Source organism: Erpetoichthys calabaricus, chromosome 17 (genome assembly GCF_900747795.2).
Source record: "Erpetoichthys calabaricus chromosome 17, fErpCal1.3, whole genome shotgun sequence".
Classification (NCBI taxonomy): Eukaryota; Metazoa; Chordata; class Cladistia; order Polypteriformes; family Polypteridae; genus Erpetoichthys; species Erpetoichthys calabaricus.
In genome coordinates this window covers 38,248,157-38,266,938 of record NC_041410.2, presented here as the reverse complement: position 1 = coordinate 38,266,938, position 18,782 = coordinate 38,248,157, and the positions used below count along the sequence as shown (strand labels likewise).

Here is an 18,782-nt window from a genome sequence, read left to right as displayed (position 1 = left end):
CCCCTACAAAAATATGTTAAAGAAAATGTCGTCAACTGCAGGATGCATATGATATACATCATGGGATAAATGCAACTGATATATATGTTATGTCTCTGGCTCGATTCTTACAGAGCTGCAATCAATGATTTTCTTTTTAAATTTCAGTACTGTTAACAGTATGCACATCACAAAGCACTTTAGAAAGCAAAGAAGCTTGCAGCACAGTATGAAACGGAGTGTTTTATGTAAAATAATGGATTTAGTCTTTGTTCCATCACATATCCTGAATTAAATTTAACTTTTTATATTGAAGTATCAGTGTCCTTTTAAGTGGTAGAATATTTCATTAAAAAAATTAACCATTTTCTCCAGTTCTTAATTGTCTACATTGTCTTCCAGTTAAGTTTAGTGTTGATTTTAAAATCACTAAATTTTGTAATTATGTTCTTATTCTAGTTGTAATGTTTGCTGCAGTATTTTAAATTGACTGTAGTGTAGTCACAGAATGATTTGAACAGCCTAACAGTAAAGCAGTACAGTAACGGTAGTCAGTTGTGCTTGATGTGAACAAATGAAATGGCTTCATTGTATCCAGGCTATTATTCATCTAATTTAGAGAAAGCAGACCACAGTGTTGAAATATAGAGATGAAGAAGTTTAACATGTATACATTATGCAGATTTAGCAAGAATTGTCAATATTGTCTTGCTATTTGGAGAATTTCCACCCACTGAAAGAAGTGATAATTTTTTCCTGAGTGTAAGGACAAGTAATTTACCCAAACCTATTATTTGACCTCTCTAAGACAGTTAGATAGTAATATAATAAAAGAAGCAGTTTATTTATTGATAAATAGTGAGCATTAACAAGTATCTTATAAGTGAAAGGGAATATTGTATTTCCAAATGACAATGTGTGTAAAGAAAGAAAAGAATTGGTCTTGGCTTTTGAACCCGTGGGGACACCATGTCTAAAATCAGATAGAAGCGAGGGGGTTCTGTTATGTAATTCAACTAAATTTGTCCTATGTAATAGAAAACTGTAGCAAATAGGGTCAAACTCTGCCCTATATTCTGAAACTACATTGATTGTAGCATTTCCTACATAATATTAGACTGTGACACTGCTGTAGAAAAGAAGTTTTGTAAGAAGAATAGAAAAACAATTGGCTGTTGCTATGCAGTAATTGAAGCCAATTTCTACTACAACTGGAATGAAAAGCATTGTTTTTTCCTAAAAGTAAGAAATAATTTTTTTTCATTCATTCTTTTTCGTCCCAACTAAGCTAATTTTCAGTAATTCTGTAATTATAACATAATTCTTCTTTATTTATTAAGTCTAACATTGACCACTTTTAAGGGATCCTGGGTAATGCTCAACAGTAAAGATGTACATTATTAATTGCACTGCGCATGGGCCGTGTAGTACATTTTTAAACAATCTACTTTCAAAATGGACTTGGGGATTGGTAGATGGATTTGTGTAAAAGATCAATGATGGAATTTCATTTTCTGTCTTAAACTTAAAATTTATAAGCAACATATGCAAGTAGTTATATTTTGTGACCAGATAGATCTGAAAGCAAAATGCTTAGTTTGCTGTCATATTGTACCTAGTTTTTCAATAAATAAATCTATAAACTCTTTATTTCTGATGGCCACTCTAACTAGGACAGAAATTTTTGATTACAGTTTCCCCATTATTTAAGAATCTGTTGTAAATTGGAGAGAGGAAGTGATGCATAACAACCTGTGTAAGGAGAGCCAAAAAGAAAACCTGTTTTTATGACAACGTCCTCGTGTTTCCCGTAGCATGTGTACAATGTTGCCAAATTACCCCAAATAACTCACTGTATGAACAGGTAGTGCAAAATGTAAGTCTTGCACTTACAGTGATATGTAAATTAACAATTGTTTTTTTAGGTGTGTGATTTGTAAGACATTTTGAATAAAAACATCATACAATATATATTGTGGCACTGGAGGGCGCTGTCGCTCCTCTAACCCAATAGACAAACGTCCCAGACACCAGGTAAAAATACAAAAAGGTGTTTAATTCTTTTCCTTCTTGGAACCATGCTCTCAAGCACCACAGTAAACAGGCAATCATAAACACACAATAAATATAATTACAATACCAAACGCAATTCTCTCCTCCACACCTCACAGCAAGCTGTTATCTACATGCAAACTCCGGCTCTCTTGCTGGGTTCCCAACAGTCCTTTATATAGTCCTTGACCCAGGAGTACTTCCGTTCTTCCACCCACGTGACTTGCCAGCACTTCCGGGTCAAGTGAAGGGCTTGAGTTTTTTCAGCCCAGAAGTACGAGGGCTTCCGCTCCTCATGACTTGGGAGTACTTCCAGGCTATTCGGGAAGCAAAAACCCCCCTGTCTCCCTGCAGCATCCTGGCGGCACCCACAGTACCCAGAAGGGCTGTGAAGCCAAACTCCATATCCCAAGGTGCCCTGCGGGAATCCGAGGCACTGCTATGCTGCAGGGAAATTGCCATCTAGTGTCCTGGGGAGGCAGTGTCCCAAAGTAGCTGCCTTTCCCTATCTTTCCATTCTTTGGGTGTGCCAGTCAGGTTGAGCTGCCGGCCATCCATCACAATATATACAGTATATATATATATAGTATATACATATATATATATATACAATATATATATATATATATACAGTGTATACTTTTATGCCATTTACTTACTATATCAGGGAACAAAAATATGTTTAGAGATTCATGTTAGAAATCCCATTATCATGCTTATATAGCATTTCCAGTGTATCTGATACAGAATGAGTTTCTTAACCTCTGCAAAATGTCTGCTACCCTTATTAACAGGGTGTTACAACAGAAACTGTTGTAAAATTCACTAACAGAATCTTTTACTATCCAGTTATGCTAATAGTCTTACACATACATTTATAAATGGTCCTATTCATAGCTGGTATGAGCCAGCAAAGTATTGTGTTGTTGTATTCAATTCGATTAAATATTTCAATAAGTATTTAACATGAAAGTAAAATGCTGAGTTTGAGATGCAATAAAGTACCCGTAGCAGATTTATTCCAGTATAGAAAAGGATCTATCAAAATCTGTGGGCAGTAAATTTGCTCAGGAGAGTGTGATGGGCCATGATGATGCATTCTCACACAACATTAGCTTTGCGGAGAGACCTTTCATTCTCGACTGCGAATGCCGTGTGTCTGTCAATGTGACTAAATGAAGCCTGATAGATGTTTCTCTTTTTTGTAGTAGATGAGGAGTATGTGTGCTTATTGGGATTTGAGCCCATTTTCTCTTGATCGATGGCTGTTTGAGATTTTCAAAAATGTCCTTTTTCTGTTTGTTAGACAACATTCTGCATACAAGAAGCCCTTCTAATATTTAAATATGTCATGTTACTTGACACAAAGAAAGCAACCGTGTTTATATGTATGTGTGCTGCTCCTAAGATTTTGTTTTCCTACAAATTTTAATCTATTTTTACAGCAAGCTGTTTGAAAAATAAATAATACTACATTAACTATGCATTTGTTTTATGAGCCCACCTTATTTGATTCACGATTATAGAGGAATCCAGTCTTTTCCAGACCCAACCACATCAGCACTCACTTTTATATGGTCAGATTAAAGTTGCTAGTCAAACTAAACTGCATGGATGTAAAAAGAAAACAAAGTCCACACAGATATCTTAAAAAGATTTTGCAAACACCATATTGACAAACAGTAGCTCTGGCAAAGATTTCAAACCAGGAAACTGCATCTATGAGGCTCATCTATTCATTTTCACATCATAATTTTCAATCCACTTTTCCTGATGAGGCCTAAGGTATTAACAGACTAACTGTAGCAATAGTTACTGACTCCTTCTGAGAAAATTACAGGTGTTCTTACAGCACCTGAAAGATATAATTTCTTCAGAAACTCCTGGATGTCATCTCAGTGAGCCATGCCCCTGGTACCTTTTCCATAGGCGTTCCTCTGGGGCATTTCTTACTTGATGCTCAAACTACTACGACAAGCTCCTCTTGATCCATAGGAGCAGCAGCTCTACTCTAAGTTCTTCCCTGGATTGCCAAGCTTCTTAGCTTCAACAGAGAATGAGCCTAAAGGTACAGTCCAAAATAAGACTCAGTATATCTAGTTGAACCACACTCAGGCCGTGATTACATGGACCCATTTCTGAGGCCTAACCCACATGTTGTGCTTACTGGCAAACATTAAGTGGTCAAGTTTACCATGCTGTTAACTGGGATCAGTCTAAAGAAGTCTAGTCAAGTGTTTCTTAAACTGTGGGTTGTGCACATGTTTGTAATGGGTCACCACATGATTGTGTAGTAAAATTAGTGAGTTTGTCTAAGATTAAACTCTGTAATGAATAATACAGCACCATTTACCATTTACTACAGCAGTATGTGACCTGAGATGCAGCCTATAAACAACACCATTGACACATTACAGTGAGTGTTCATTTCTATGGTAGAAAAATATTGTGGCAATCTTGTTCCAACAAAGGAGTTGCTTTTCAGGTTGAGTTCAGAGATGCCAACTGACTTTTTATTCCTAAATACCCTGCTGCTGCCTGTTGTCTAGGTCACAGGGAAAAGTCATACCTTCAACCTGTCTGCCTCTTGCCTGCTCATTTTCTTTTCTTGCTGTTCTCACCCTGTCACTATCTTAATAACTAACTTGTATTCCTCCTAATCTCAAACCACTCATCTTCTTTCACACAAAAGCACTGTTATTTACACCTCAACCCTGTCACAAGGATCTTCCTAGAGCAGTGTCCTTTGCCCTCACAAAAGTTGCTTTCCATCTGCAGCCCTACAACCCATTCCCCTCAACTGTCCATTCAACAGCAAGATACGTCACAATTTAATAAATATTCTCCACATCATCATGCCTCTTCTAGGAAATTGTGAAGCAATCAAAGAGAAATGACTGATAAGATACATATAGGATGTAATGACACATAAAAGCTTGTGAGTTGAAGGGATTGCAGCGGTAGATTGAACTGTATGGGTGAAAATAATGGGAGCAGCACCAATGAGGATATGATGGGTGAGTCAATAGGGTGGACTGAGGCAGCCTTAGGGGCTTAAGGCTGACCAAAAACTCCACGCGGGGCTGGTTACGTCAAACACTGTTACCGGTATGTGTGGACTGTATAAACTTGCACGCGAATTTAATAAAAATAATATTAACACACACCGGATTTTCTCATTACAGTATTCAGCTAAATTTTTGCAAGATAACATGCAGACTTTATCAAAATATAACAATATAATCTATTAAAAAATTGCAATTCATAATTCATAACAACACCACGACAGTGCGAAATGCAAAGCTGTGTCATGTGGAAATTAGCAGGGCCTCTTCTAGAAAAGTGCCCAAATTGCAAGTATACTCTGAGTCTCAATATGCAGGATGTCATAGCCATAACTCACGTTGATGTCACGTCTGCCAGTAATATTCGGACTATGGAATGTTTTCAAAGACGTACATGTACTGAATTTGACCTTGAAGAGGGATTTTAAAAGGGTTCCTCTTATAAGCATCTCAAATATATATAATAATAATAATAATTCATTACATTTATACTGGAGAATATAATTTGACAAATCCGCTCAAACAAGACACGCAGACCTCAAAAGGTCGCCCCACTTTCCTCCCGCAAACGCCGCTCTTGAGGGTGGATATATATATTGTAACAGCATTGACAAGTTGCATCAGCGTGGGGATGCGTCACCATCACCATTAGCTGGCATTCCATCATATAAATGAGCAGCTTTAGAGGAAACTACAGGGGAGCCCATAAAAATGGCAAGCCTTCAAAGTAACAGAAGAATTGCATCTGGTGTATCAACAGCAAGCATTCCTTTTAAGATTAGGGAGGTACCCTGAAAAGCAACCTAAAGAAAGAGAATCCATTGGTCTTTGGCACCAGAGAGCACTGCAGAGGCGCAACCCTTCAGCTTTTGTCAGGAGCAGGATAAAGAGATTACCTACAGTCCACCTGTTGTGAGACAAAGGCAGGGGTTGTTTTAATTGTTTAATATATTTAAAGGTTTTAGTTAATTTTAACACAACCCATCTTTGAAGCCTGTGCTGATTAAGGGATGTGTTTGTTTTAGGTAATACTGTGCAGCAGCATAATTAGGATGTACCAGCTGCAAAGCAAGTAAGATTAAAGGGGTGGGTTAGTGCAGAGAACAAAAACGAAGAGTCATTGTTGAGAGAAAGGAAAGGAGTATAGTAATTGCTGGATGGAGAGATAAAGGATAAGAGAATGGAAAGGGCAGCATTATTATAAAGAGAATCAAGACTGGGGCCTGTGAAGAGGTTCAAGAAAGTGTTAAGAGTTTGAGTCTGTTGATTTACCCCAGGAGAGTAGATTAGAATGGAGAGAGGCACAGCTATATCTAGGTGAAGACAGGAGAATCAAGACATGGACACATCCAAGTGAGAGCAAGGCGTCCTGGGGGAGCTGTCATGACTGGCTGATGTGGCAACTTCAGAACTGCAGTGACCAGAGACCACATGTATAACGCTGTGTGTAGAATTCATACTAAAAGATGGCGTATGGACAAAACTACAAATGTGCGTTCGTACATTTATAAATAAATCCCAATGAACATGAAATTTAACGCATATGCATGCTCCTACAGCCTCACCCTGTCACCTCCCAGAATTTTGCATATTTGAATATGCATATCAATATAAATAGCCTCTTCCTTTCAGTATTTTGTTAAAGGACAATGGCTAAAGTACATGGAAAAAAAGAAGAATTTCAGCAAATGCAAAGTGGAGGCAAGGAATAACGTACTATTTGTTGGCTTAAGCAGTGGCATAAGAAACAAAAGGAAGTTGATGGAATGATACAGCGTGGTGGAGACCCTCGAAAGTTCAAGTTTAAAAAGTCACATAGTTCCCGAAATAAAAATGAAGTGGTCAGATATCAAAGTCGACGTGAAAAGTAAGTTGCTGCCCACCTGCTGCCCATCTGTTTATTCTGTTTCAGATATTAATACAAAGGCAGACTCCCGTGCCAAGAACATGACTCCAGGTGCTGCTGTGCCCAGCACATCTTTAAATGCTGGCTGTGCACACACCTCATGGTTGCTGGGAGACCATCTGGCCGTGAGCTGACAGGCGCTGTTCTGTAGTCATGAAATGCAATAGTGGATGCTGTGAGAGATGTGGCCAATAAACTAAGGAATACAAGGGCTATACTATGTGATATTGACCACAAATTAAATGAATTGGTTAAAAAATAAATGCTGCATCTGATTACCTCTTTTGACATTATTTCTATTACATTCAAATGAAGTTATAATGCTGCCCAATTTGTCTGATCATTTGGTGGGTCAGGGTCAGGTTCATCATACCGTATCTTTTTAGGTAAAGGCAAGCCTCGATTGTGTGCCACATCATGCAGCACACTACATACATTCACAATGTGATACACTTTCTGAACACTATGGAGCAGCACATTAATAGAGTGGAAATGCTTTCTATTTACATCAGGAAATTAATTCGCTGAAGACACCTTTATAATGTAGCATCGGCACCAAGCACCACAACGGATAGATTCTATGCTCTTCACGTGGCTCTTTGAAATATCCAATCAGTCAGCAGGTTCACTTTGAAAATATCTTCTGGGTAAAAAGCAGAGAGTGGACAGAACTTGCAAAGGAACAGGTAGAGCACAATTCCTCAAAGTCTGAATTTGTGAAGTCGGCGCCAGTTCAGCACACAGCTCCAAGAAGACAGCTCTTGGAAACCGAAATCAACTTGGAAGGCAGTCTTCATCTATAAATACACACTCTCTTATAATTCTTCCATTTGCGATGTCTTCTAACAATACCAAAGCAGCTATGGTAATTGGAATAGTTTGTCCATTCCATACACCATTATATGGTTACAGAATGATTACAGTTATTTGAATTAAATTTGTAAAATGATATCCAGTTCATTTCAGGGTATTTGATAACACCAGTGTCATGGATGCAAATATGAAAAAGAAAGGGACACCACATAGAAACAGTACCACTGCTTTGACGCTGGGTGCCCCAGTTTGCAAAACCGAGCAGAAAAAGTATGTACGCACAGTCTGAGGCTGCCATAAACATGTGTGTGGCTTTACGCCAAGTTTAGTTTTATACATCTCGAAGTGAGCATGGAAATGGGCCTACGCAACATTTTTGTGCTTACGCACTGTTTGTACATAAGGCCCCAGGTGAGGAGGTAAACTGGGTTGCAGAGGGCTGTGGTCTTGAGGCCCAAGGTCCTGACGAGGATTGAGTAGGAAAAGACAGAAAGAATACAGCTCTCCATGAACTAAATGGTTTTATACATATTTATTTGATTTATTTATTTTTATCCAATACACTATTTGATTTTAATGGCACAAATTTTAAAGAATATTTATTTTTTGGCTTATTTATTTGAAAATATATTGTTTAGTACATTTTTTCACTTTTATTCTCCTTTGTTTAAGAAACTCTGCTATTGGTTTTGCACTTGTCCTGGCCCATCCTGGGTTTATGACTTTCAATACCCCAGGTAAAATATGGGTCTGGAGTGGCAGTTGTAGGAGAGTCTTGAACTCTGGGATCCGGGATCTGGAATGCCACTTGTAGCATCAGTGCAGGAAAGAAGATCACTGAGAGACTGCTACCTCCGCAGCGCCATTTCCTCTTCTCCATCTTCTAAGGTCCAATAACCTGGGTGCGCAGCTGCTGGCGGAGCTTTGAGCTCATGAGGTTGGGTAAAAATGTGTCAGATTGAGTTGATACTGAACTCAGGTTAGTAGTGTGAAGTAGGGCCAATCATAAGACTACACAGGCAAAGCATGAGGCAGATTGTAGAGGTTACAGACCAGCAGTAGAGAGAGAGTATCAAAGCTGACATGGAAGGCCATTTGCACCATCTGTTCAGAGAAGGAAGACAACTGAGAGACTACTACAGCTGTAGCTCCAGACAAGGAGATTCACCTCTCCACAAATAATGGAAATATCAACATACAGAAAAACAATGTTTAACACCTCTTCTGTATCACATGACAGTGCAGCACTCAACATCCCTGCTGTGCCACCTCACAACAATGTCCTCTGCTGATGTGTCACTGAGTGAACAAAAAAAAGACCTCTAGGAGTTTCTAGGATTTGGAATTGTTCACTGGGTAGAGTGACTTTGAAGAGAGGGCTATGTAACAATGTTAAAAAAATTCCATCAGCCTATAAGCTTGCATTCCAACATAAAAATGAGCAGCTTCAGATCCAGGCATAGGGAAGCCTATTAAAACATCAAGCCTGCAAAGTCATATACCGTTTGAAGTCTAACGCTACAATAGCAAACAGTCATTTTAAGAGAGCTACCCAAAAGAGCAAAAGAATCCATTTGGCACTGGTGCTATAATATCGTGGCACTGCCTTATGTTAAATTCAGTTCCAGTGGCCATCGACAAATGGTCGGAGCCTTATTGCATGTTCGCCATAACACTGAATCTAAATCTGTAACAGATTTACAATAAACATTTTGCACAAAATTTGACATGCCCAGGGAGGAAGAATTTCTTCTCGTAGCACTATTTAAAAGTGGATTAGTAACTTTTGAACTCTTGAATTATATTTTCAACTACTTAACGTCTTATTTAGCACAATGAGTCAATTTTAATGATCACTCTTATTATCCATTCAATAATCATCACATCTTTGCACCATTCCCACTATAAAGGAGAATTTATTTTTCTCAGTTTTACAAAAGCTTACACTAAGCATTTATACTGGCTGTGACATTCCTCAGTAATCTATTCCATTTTGAATAATTATTGTTTCATTAACTGTATGTTTTATTACCACTTTTCTAATAATAATCATGTTAAAAATATGCTTGTGAAGATAGACACATTTACTGATTTTTATTATTTGGCCATTGTTGTTTACTGTATTTATGTATGGCTCTGCTGTCATATAGTAGTAATTCTCTTCTTGGGTGAGAGTGTGATTTGTGTAACTCAGATTTTTTAATCAGATTTTTTAACCTTTTTAGGTTAAGAACCCCTGGTCTAGTTTAAGAAACAGGTGGCATGGAAGTGATTTTATAAAAAATCTACTGATATGCAGCAAGGGAAAATATTAATTTCATTAATGCAGTTTTATTTCTGTCTTTCTGTGCACTTTCTTCCAATCTCTGCCTAGAATAAACATCAGCTCTCCACAACGCTAACCTGGAAAGGTACATTTAAAAATGGATGGATGTTCATAATAGCAGTTGCATTACTTCAAACAGTAGTTTGAAGGAAAGGAATGTGGATCTGCATAACAATGCAAAGTTTGTAGTGAATGACAGAAAATATTAATATATGTTATTCTTCCATATCATATCTTTAATGTCTGTCCTTTACCTGAAGTGAGATGTATTTATCACAGTTTCTTTCACCTTTCTTATAGCACTAAGGAAAAGAGCAGGGAATCATTCTAAAGTCTTAAAAAGAGTGTAAAAACCAATAGAGAGCCTAGGAAAGATGTGTCAGTACCAGAATGTTCTGGTATTAACCTGCAGTATGAATTTTTGTAAAGATTAACAGGTTATCCTTGTATGGGACAGAAATGGGTGCTGTTTTTTGCAATTTAATTAGCTGAACGTCTAAGAACTGAGAGGTGATTCATTTGGAGCTAGTACAGGGAGATTCACTCGAAAGAGGCTCCAGATATTCTGTTGTAACTCCCGTTAGGATGAAGTAATCTGAACCAAAAAAAATATACTACATACCTTGACGTATGTGTAATTGATTGCATTACATGCAATGCTGGAAGTGGTTTGTCTTTTCTGCCAGACACATTTCGACACTTCGCTCTATGTTCCTGAACGTATTGCCAAGCGTCTCGTGGGGAATAGCAGCAATTTCACGTTGGATGTGGAAGAAGTCTGGTGGTTTCAGATCAGGTGACCGTGGTGGGCAAAGCCCCTTTGAAATTACCCTGTTTCTGAAGAAGGACTCAATTTCTGCCATGCTCCTTGCTGATATGTGACATGTTGCTCCATCTTGCTGGAAGTAACCTTCCATTAACTCACGATCATCCAGTTGATTCTGACATCGCTTAAATGAATTGGTGACTCAATAGGTTTGCACCATGAAGATGTGCTACTCAGTACTGTACACCACCATCCTGCTGAGAAATCGAGTGATTGAGTGAAGGGGTATTGGTGGTATGCACCCAGAAGTTGCAAACGGAGGTTAAACATCACGATGGCTGTCCGGCGCCTACCTCATTGCTCCGATGCAGGGGAATCCCGGCTTGTTCGAAGCTCCATATACTGAGGAGCACATTACACATTGTTTCATTCAGATTGCTTCATCCTAGCAAGAGTTATTACAGAATATTCGGGGCCTCTTTCGAGTGAATCTCCCTGTACATGTATTGAGTCCCCACATCATAACCTTAGACTTCCTAGCAATTCTATTTTGGCAGCAGAGGGTGAGCTGAACAGGGTGGTTGGGTGTCCTCTCAGCAACTGCTATGAACAGAATATGAATGGCTACCATGGTTTCTTAGGGTGCATGTCCTCTTTATATAAGTTACTAGCTGTCCCCTGCAGCTCCACCCACGTAGTAGTGAAACAGGACAAACTTTACAAATCAATAAACAAACAGGTATCGCTAGCTAAGCAGAGGCAAGGTGTGCTCCAAAACATAGAGGTAGACCGATTTGAACGAAGGCTGGCGCGTGAATGAGAAGGGCCCCGCTCAGCTCCCCACTCCTGACATCACGCTTCCCCCTCCCCTCTGCCCGCAGCATCTCTCTCGGATTAGCGCAAATAAATTGCTCCTGCAAGCGAACTATGATACATAGTGCAATGAGAGAAGTCACAAAATCAACCGGAATGTTCAAGCAAATTCTAGAGAAAAAAAACGATCTAAATCCGTTAAGTTGTTGTCTCCTTTGCTAGCTTAGTGGAGGCAAGATACGCTCTGAGGCTGGCATGTGAGTAAGGAGGGCCCTGCCCGGCTCCCCACTCCTGACGCCATGCTTCCCCCTCCTCTCGGCCCACAGCCTCTGTCTCAGATTAGTGCTCAAGCAAACTGTGATACTTAGTGCGATGACAGAAGTCACAAAATCAACCAGAATGTTCAAGCAAATTATAGAAAAAAAACCCGATCTAAATCTGTCAAGTAGTTCTCTTGTGAAAAGCGGACAGACAGGCATGCAGACAGACAAACAGACAAAGATTTTATATATAGAGAGATGAATTAGGAGTGTACTTTTGGATGGGACAATCTCAAAGCAGAAAAGATGAGTAGTACTTTTCTGTAAGGAAGGCTTGATGGAGAGAAAGAGCCCAGTGCCCACTGAGTTAGTTAAAGAGAGTACAGATTCTGACACTACTTCTTATTCAAAGTAGCTGTATGATAAAAATCTAGGAAACACACACCAAATGTACTTGTATGTGCCTGATACAAGTTACAGAAATCTGGACAAAAGATAGGTAACGACTTTGATTTTAGTCTTACAGTAAGATAAGGAAAGCATGTTTTCTCCTATGAAGAAGCTGAGGAATTTGGATTGAGTTTGTGCTCCTCTGTCACCAATCAACTGGAACTAAAGAGGCAGGTAGTAGTGCGCACTTCTTGGTGCTTAGAAGTAAATAATCAATGTGTTCTGTCTGCTGCCACCATGTAACCATTTAAAAGTACACAAGCCAAAAGCATTTCAGATTAGTTTATTCAAGTTTTGACTATTTCCTAAGCTTCCTGTCAACAGGGTTGTGAGCAGTACTTTAAATTGATTGCATCGTCACACTTAAATGCATGTAATGCTCAGAGGGACCATAAAATGCTTTGCACAGTATACAGTGTAAATTTAATGCATCTCATTTAAACATAATTTTTTTTTATTTTGTGTAACTTTTCTCATTTTAAGTTACTTAATGATAGTAAGTTAATTAAACTCATTGTAATAAGTAATTAAGGTGAGATAAAACAAAGGTAAAATAAGGTATAAAAATACCACCATTGGAGGCAAACGTACTGATCTAGGGTTTACAAGTCACAGAAAAGACAAAGCCCATCTTTTGATACAAACAACATTTAATCATGCTCTAGCTTTTACATTTTTTTTTTCTAAAAGGCATCATGCAAGTAGATCATATAAGCCCCCAAGGACAAATAAGGACCTCTGGGTCACCAGGCCATTAACATTATCTGTAACTGTTAGCTGCACTGCCAATGCACTCTCACATTCCTTCTGGAAGAAAATAAATAGTCTAAATAGTGAAGCTCTTTTCTTTATTTTTGGAAAATTTTGTCATCTATAGTTTTTTTAATAGAACTCTTTTTTTCAAATTGTACTAAACACAGGACAAGCAATGTGTATTCAGTCAAAGCAGCTTACTTTTTTGTCTTTTTATGCCTTGTTTTTCGTAAGTAAGACATAGATCACGTCATCAGAACTTGGAGTCAGGTGGCACATGACCTGGGATGCAAGATTATAATTAGACTAGGTGTGTCTATAGATACGTGAAGATGATCGTATTATTTTTATATGCTGTCTTGCTTACTCTTTTTTTGTTAATAAAATCCATAATTTTTACAGGCATTCCCATATAATGCACAAAGCACCTATTATGATAAGCCATATCTGTCTGTCCACATGAAAAAACTCAGCCCTCAGTGGACCGGTTTTGTTGAAATTTGGCACATTTACTCTTCAAGGAAGTTTGTAAAGACACTTTAATATTTGCTGAGATACGTCGAACAGATCACATTCTACAATGTTTTGAAATTTCAAAATCTCCCTTTGAAAAGCTTTGGTGAATCTGCAGACTCATCTGCCTTAGCATAGAGAAATGCTCTGTGCAACTTCAACAACTAATCACTGTCCTGTTTCAACTTTACCCTTACAGCAATAACACCAATTTGTATATTGTGACTGTTTTCCTCTTTTTCACTTCTGAGAGCCACTGCTAAAGGCAAACAGATCCCCCATACAAGTTAATGAAACACTAGCAGACTGCAAGTGTGGGTAGGAAGTTACTCACTATCACGAGCTGTTTCAATGCCCACAGGATTGCCCGTCAGCAAGTCAAGTTGGGTATGCACAAATACCTCGGCATCAGGAAATTGTTTCTGCTTTAAGATTTCCCAGCTGCTTGGACACAAACAGAAGAGAACCAGTCCACCGGAATTTCATTCCTATCGATGATTTAAGTTGTAAGGTGAATTAAATGATCATCCACCGCAAAATATCTAGATAGGAATGAAGCACTCAGTGGCATGTAAGCTGTTACACACTGACTAAATAAACATTTACAGTATTAACCTGAGGCTAAACCAACATCACAGCTATATTACCTTCCCTTTATAATGATTCGCTATTTCACTGACTAGAAGTCCCAGTGCTGACAACAGTCCTGATTTCGCGATAAATAATTGAGGAATATCAAAATATTCTGGTTTTTAAAGGTTTGCCCAACTAATAAAGTTTTTCAGTGCTGCAAACATTGCTTCACTGTTACAATATATTTAGGACAGCAAGCATGAAACTCCCAAGGGGAAACCCTGCTAGATTAACAACTTGTGTTACATTTGAACATAATCACAAGGAGGAACAAGAAGCACACAAACACAGAGAGAATCATATGTATTTATTTGTGAAAGTGCTTTTAACTGTACCCTAATCTCACTCTGATGATTATGAAATAAAGCAAGAAAGCATTAAACTAATGAGGATGGGCTTTCCATGGTGGCATGCATGATACACAAATGTCCCAGTTTGGGACTTTGACAGTCTAGTCACCCTATAGCTTACCGTCAGAGTGCCACATTTACCTGAAATCTATAAGGGTCTCTCGGAGTAATATTGTTGGCCTTTCACTTTTGTTATTCTCTAGCATATATCCTAACTAAATAGTTTTGCAAGCCCCATTTCATGAAAAGTATTATGGCAGACATGCTCCACCAAAGAAGGAATTAATTGCAAAACTTAATTTTTTTTTAAAAATTTATTTACGTTATGTTAACTGGCAACTGCAAATTGTCACTGTATATGAATATGGTGTGTGTGTGTGTATGTGTGTGTGTGTGTGCATGAATGTGTGAGAGTTGACCCTGTGATTTATTAGTATTCTGCCCAGGCCTATTTTCAGCCATTTGTCCAGTCCTGGTGGGATAGCCTCTGGCCCCACATCCTTGAAACAGACTGGGAATGTCCTAGAACAGGGGTCTCCCATCTCCAGTCCTGGAGGGCCACAGTGGCTGCAGGTTTTCATTCTAACCCTTTTCTTATTTAGTGACCTGTTTTTGCTGCTAATTAACTTTTTTTATAATTTTATTGAATGTATTTAAAATCAAAAAACAAAAACATTCCATATAAGCAAGTCAAATTTTACAAAACTAGGTTTGAATCAAATTAGCCCCACATGAGAAAGAGAGCTAGGCCAACAGAGTAAAACTTTAATAATAGGAAAAATAAATAAATAGAATAAAAAAAGGAAGAGAATCTACATCATCAATTTAAATGCTTATTCTAAAATGTTATTGATCAGATCTTGCCAGGTTTTGAAAAAGTTTTGTATAGATCCTCTAAGTGAGAATTAGATTTTTTCCAATTTCAAATAATATAACATCAGTTACCCACTGACTTAAAAGAGGTGAGTTAGGATTCTTTCCACTGAGCAAGATAAGTCTATATGCCAATAGTGTAGTAAAGGCAATTACAGTTGGTTTGTCCTTCTCCACTTTAAGCCCATCTGTCAGTACACCAGACACAGCTGTTAGTGGGTTAGGAGAGACTGTGACACCAAGGCTGTCTGAAAGGCATTTAAAGATTTTGGTCCAGAATGATGTTAATTTGGTGCAGGTCCAACATATATGCCCCAATGATGCTGGAACTTGATTGCAACGTTAGCAGGTTGGATCTTGCAAAATGGAAACATTTTGGACAATTTTAAACGAGACAGATGTGCTCAATAGATAATTTTAAGTTGAATAATTGTATGCTTTGTGCATATGGAGCTCGAGTGGATTCTGTGCATTGCTACCTTCTACTCCTTTGCTGAAATGTTGAGAGAGAGATCCTTTTCCCACAGTATTCTGGGAGATTTGAATTTGCTAATTAATTTCTTTTGAATTATTTTGAATTGACTTGTTTTTTTAGATTTGTTGAATTTCTTAATCATGCCTCTCAATTGCTTAATTTCTTCCCTTAAATGGCACCCAAACAAAAATGAAATGTGAAGTGAGTAAGCCAACAGAAGACCAAGTAAGCCAGGGCCTCAAACTTTCACTCCATCCAGTTGCTTAATTAGGTGCTGAGTCTTGTTGTTAATTAAACTTGTTCTTTAATTCCATGGCTTGTTGCTGCTCTCATTGTGTAATGATAGACATTTCTGAAATTGTTGATTTTCTGTTTTCTTTTTTTTTTATATATATATTTTTATTTTATTAATTGTAATCATTCCATACAAACAGATCAATTTATAACCCAACAAATTTGAAGACTAATCAAACCCCACCCCTGAGAAGGAGAGCTTAGCTAAAGGAAAATTGCTTTAGGCTTTTTAATAAGGCAACATTAAACAAAAGAAAGGGAGAAGTAAATATCTATGTAAATAAGAGATGGAGAAGGGAGTTAAATGCGATAATAGTTATTTCTCTTATTCTAAAATAATATTGATTAAATCCTGCCATGTTTTGAAAAAATGTTGTACAGATCCTCTAACTGAAAATTTGATTTTTTCCAATTTCAAATAATATAAAACATCGGTTTCCCACTGACTTATAAGAGGGGAATTAGGATTCTTCCAATTTAACAAAATAAGTCTGCGTGCCAAAAGTGTAGTGAATGCAATCACCGTTTGCTTGTCCTTCTCCAATTCTACAGTGTCCATTTTAGGACATCCTCCTCCCTCCGAAAAAACTCCATCCTTCCTACTACCTTCGACAAAATATTCCTCCTCCCTGCGAGGAATCCCCAGTCACCCCTCCTCCCTCCTCCCTCCTCCCTCCTCTCTCCTCCCTCCTCCCTCCTCCATCCGCTCTCAGTTCTCCGCTGTCCGTTTTCCGCCATCCACCCTCCTATCTCCGTCATCCGCCTTCAGCTCTCCATCAAACCCCACACTCCCCCCCGCCCCCTCATCGACATTTTCGTTAATGAAGTGACGTAATACTTCAGCTCCACCTTCTTCACAAGTTCATTAACCATGCCGCCCACATACAAACTTAAAAGGTTTAAATAAAACAGAAATATATACCTTTATTTTTAACTTCCTTAACTTGTGGAGGGTGTATCCTGTAGCAAAGCCCTAACTTTTTTCACGAAAGCCCCTTTCAGTCAATAAGCCTTAAAAACAGGTGTAAAGATATTGACAACAAGCAACGCAAACCCACCAAGACATGGAATCGTTTAAATCAAGGCGCTGTGCTACCTTATTCCAGATCGGTCCTAAGGCATTCGTATTTTTCAAAGCAGTTCTGGTTTCCATCTGCATCTGAGTTGAAAAACACCATCCCATACTATTAGTTAACGATTAACACATTTCTATATGTATTGTAAGCATACAATACAACTGATAATATGTTGCGCTTATTTATCTGGTGTACCGACATTTTTGCGTGGTTTGTGCCCTTCAGAATGAAAAAAGTTTGCATTTACCTTTTTAATAAAAGGCGAGCTTTTAAGCCTGAAAAATCACACCGTAAATGCACACGTTTAATTGCACATGTGTTAATATGTATGCTTAAACAATATTAAAAGACACTCAACAATTAACGTCATTTACTTTCGTTCCCACGTTTGAGTCGTGCTGTAAATTCTTACTGTGAAATATAATTGACAAATAATTTGGTTAATGAACTTGTGAAGAAGGTGGAGCTGAAGTATTACGTCACTTCATTAACGAAAATGTCGATGAGGGGGCGGGGGGGAGTGTGGGGTTTGATGGAGAGCTGAAGGCGGATGACGGAGATAGGAGGGTGGATGGCGGAAAACGGACAGCGGAGAACTGAGAGCGGATGGAGGAGAGAGGAGGGAGGAGGGGTGACTGGGGATTCCTCGCAGGGAGGAGGAATATTTTGTCGAAGGTAGTAGGAAGGATGGAGTTTTTTCGGAGGGAGGAGGATGTCCTAAAATGGACACTGTACAATTCAAGTCCATCTGGAAGAACACCGAACACAGCTGTTAATGGGTTAGGAGGGATTGTGATACCAAGGCTGTCTGAGAGGCACTTAAAACATTTTGTCCAAAATGATGTTAGTTTAGTGCAGGCCCAAAACATGTGACCCAGTGAGGCAGGAGCTTGGTTGCAGCGCTCGCAGGTTGGATCCTGCCCTGGAAACATTTTGGACAGTTTTAAGCGAGACAGATGGGCTCGATATATGCTTTGCGCATATAGAACTCGAGTGAATTCTCTGCTTTGCTACCTTCCACTGCTTTTCTGATATATTGATTAAGAGATCTTCTTCCCAATGTCCTCTTGGATCTTTGAAAGGTAGGAACTCTAATAAGATTTTATATATTGTGGAAATAGTGTTTGTTTCCTCGAAATTGAGCAGTATTTTTTCCAGCATTGTGGAGGGTGCAAGGTGGGGGAAATCGGGCAATTTCTGTTTAACAAAATTTCTAATTTGAAGATAGTAAAAGAAATGTGTAGCTGAGAGGTTGAATTTTGAACGTAATTGTTCAAAAGATGTAAATATGTTGTCTATATAAAGATCTCTGAGCATTTTAATCCCAAAACTTTTCCAGGTATTAAAAACTGGATATACTTGCAAAGGTTGAAAGAGGTGGTTCT

The 18,782-nt window shown here is 38.4% G+C and overlaps 1 protein-coding gene across 1 annotated transcript in view; it reads left to right on the top strand.

The window, feature by feature from the left end:
* Window positions 1–18,782, top strand: part of ntrk3a (neurotrophic tyrosine kinase, receptor, type 3a) — a 948,732-nt gene that overhangs the window by 897,797 nt on the left and 32,153 nt on the right. The window lies entirely within an intron of this gene.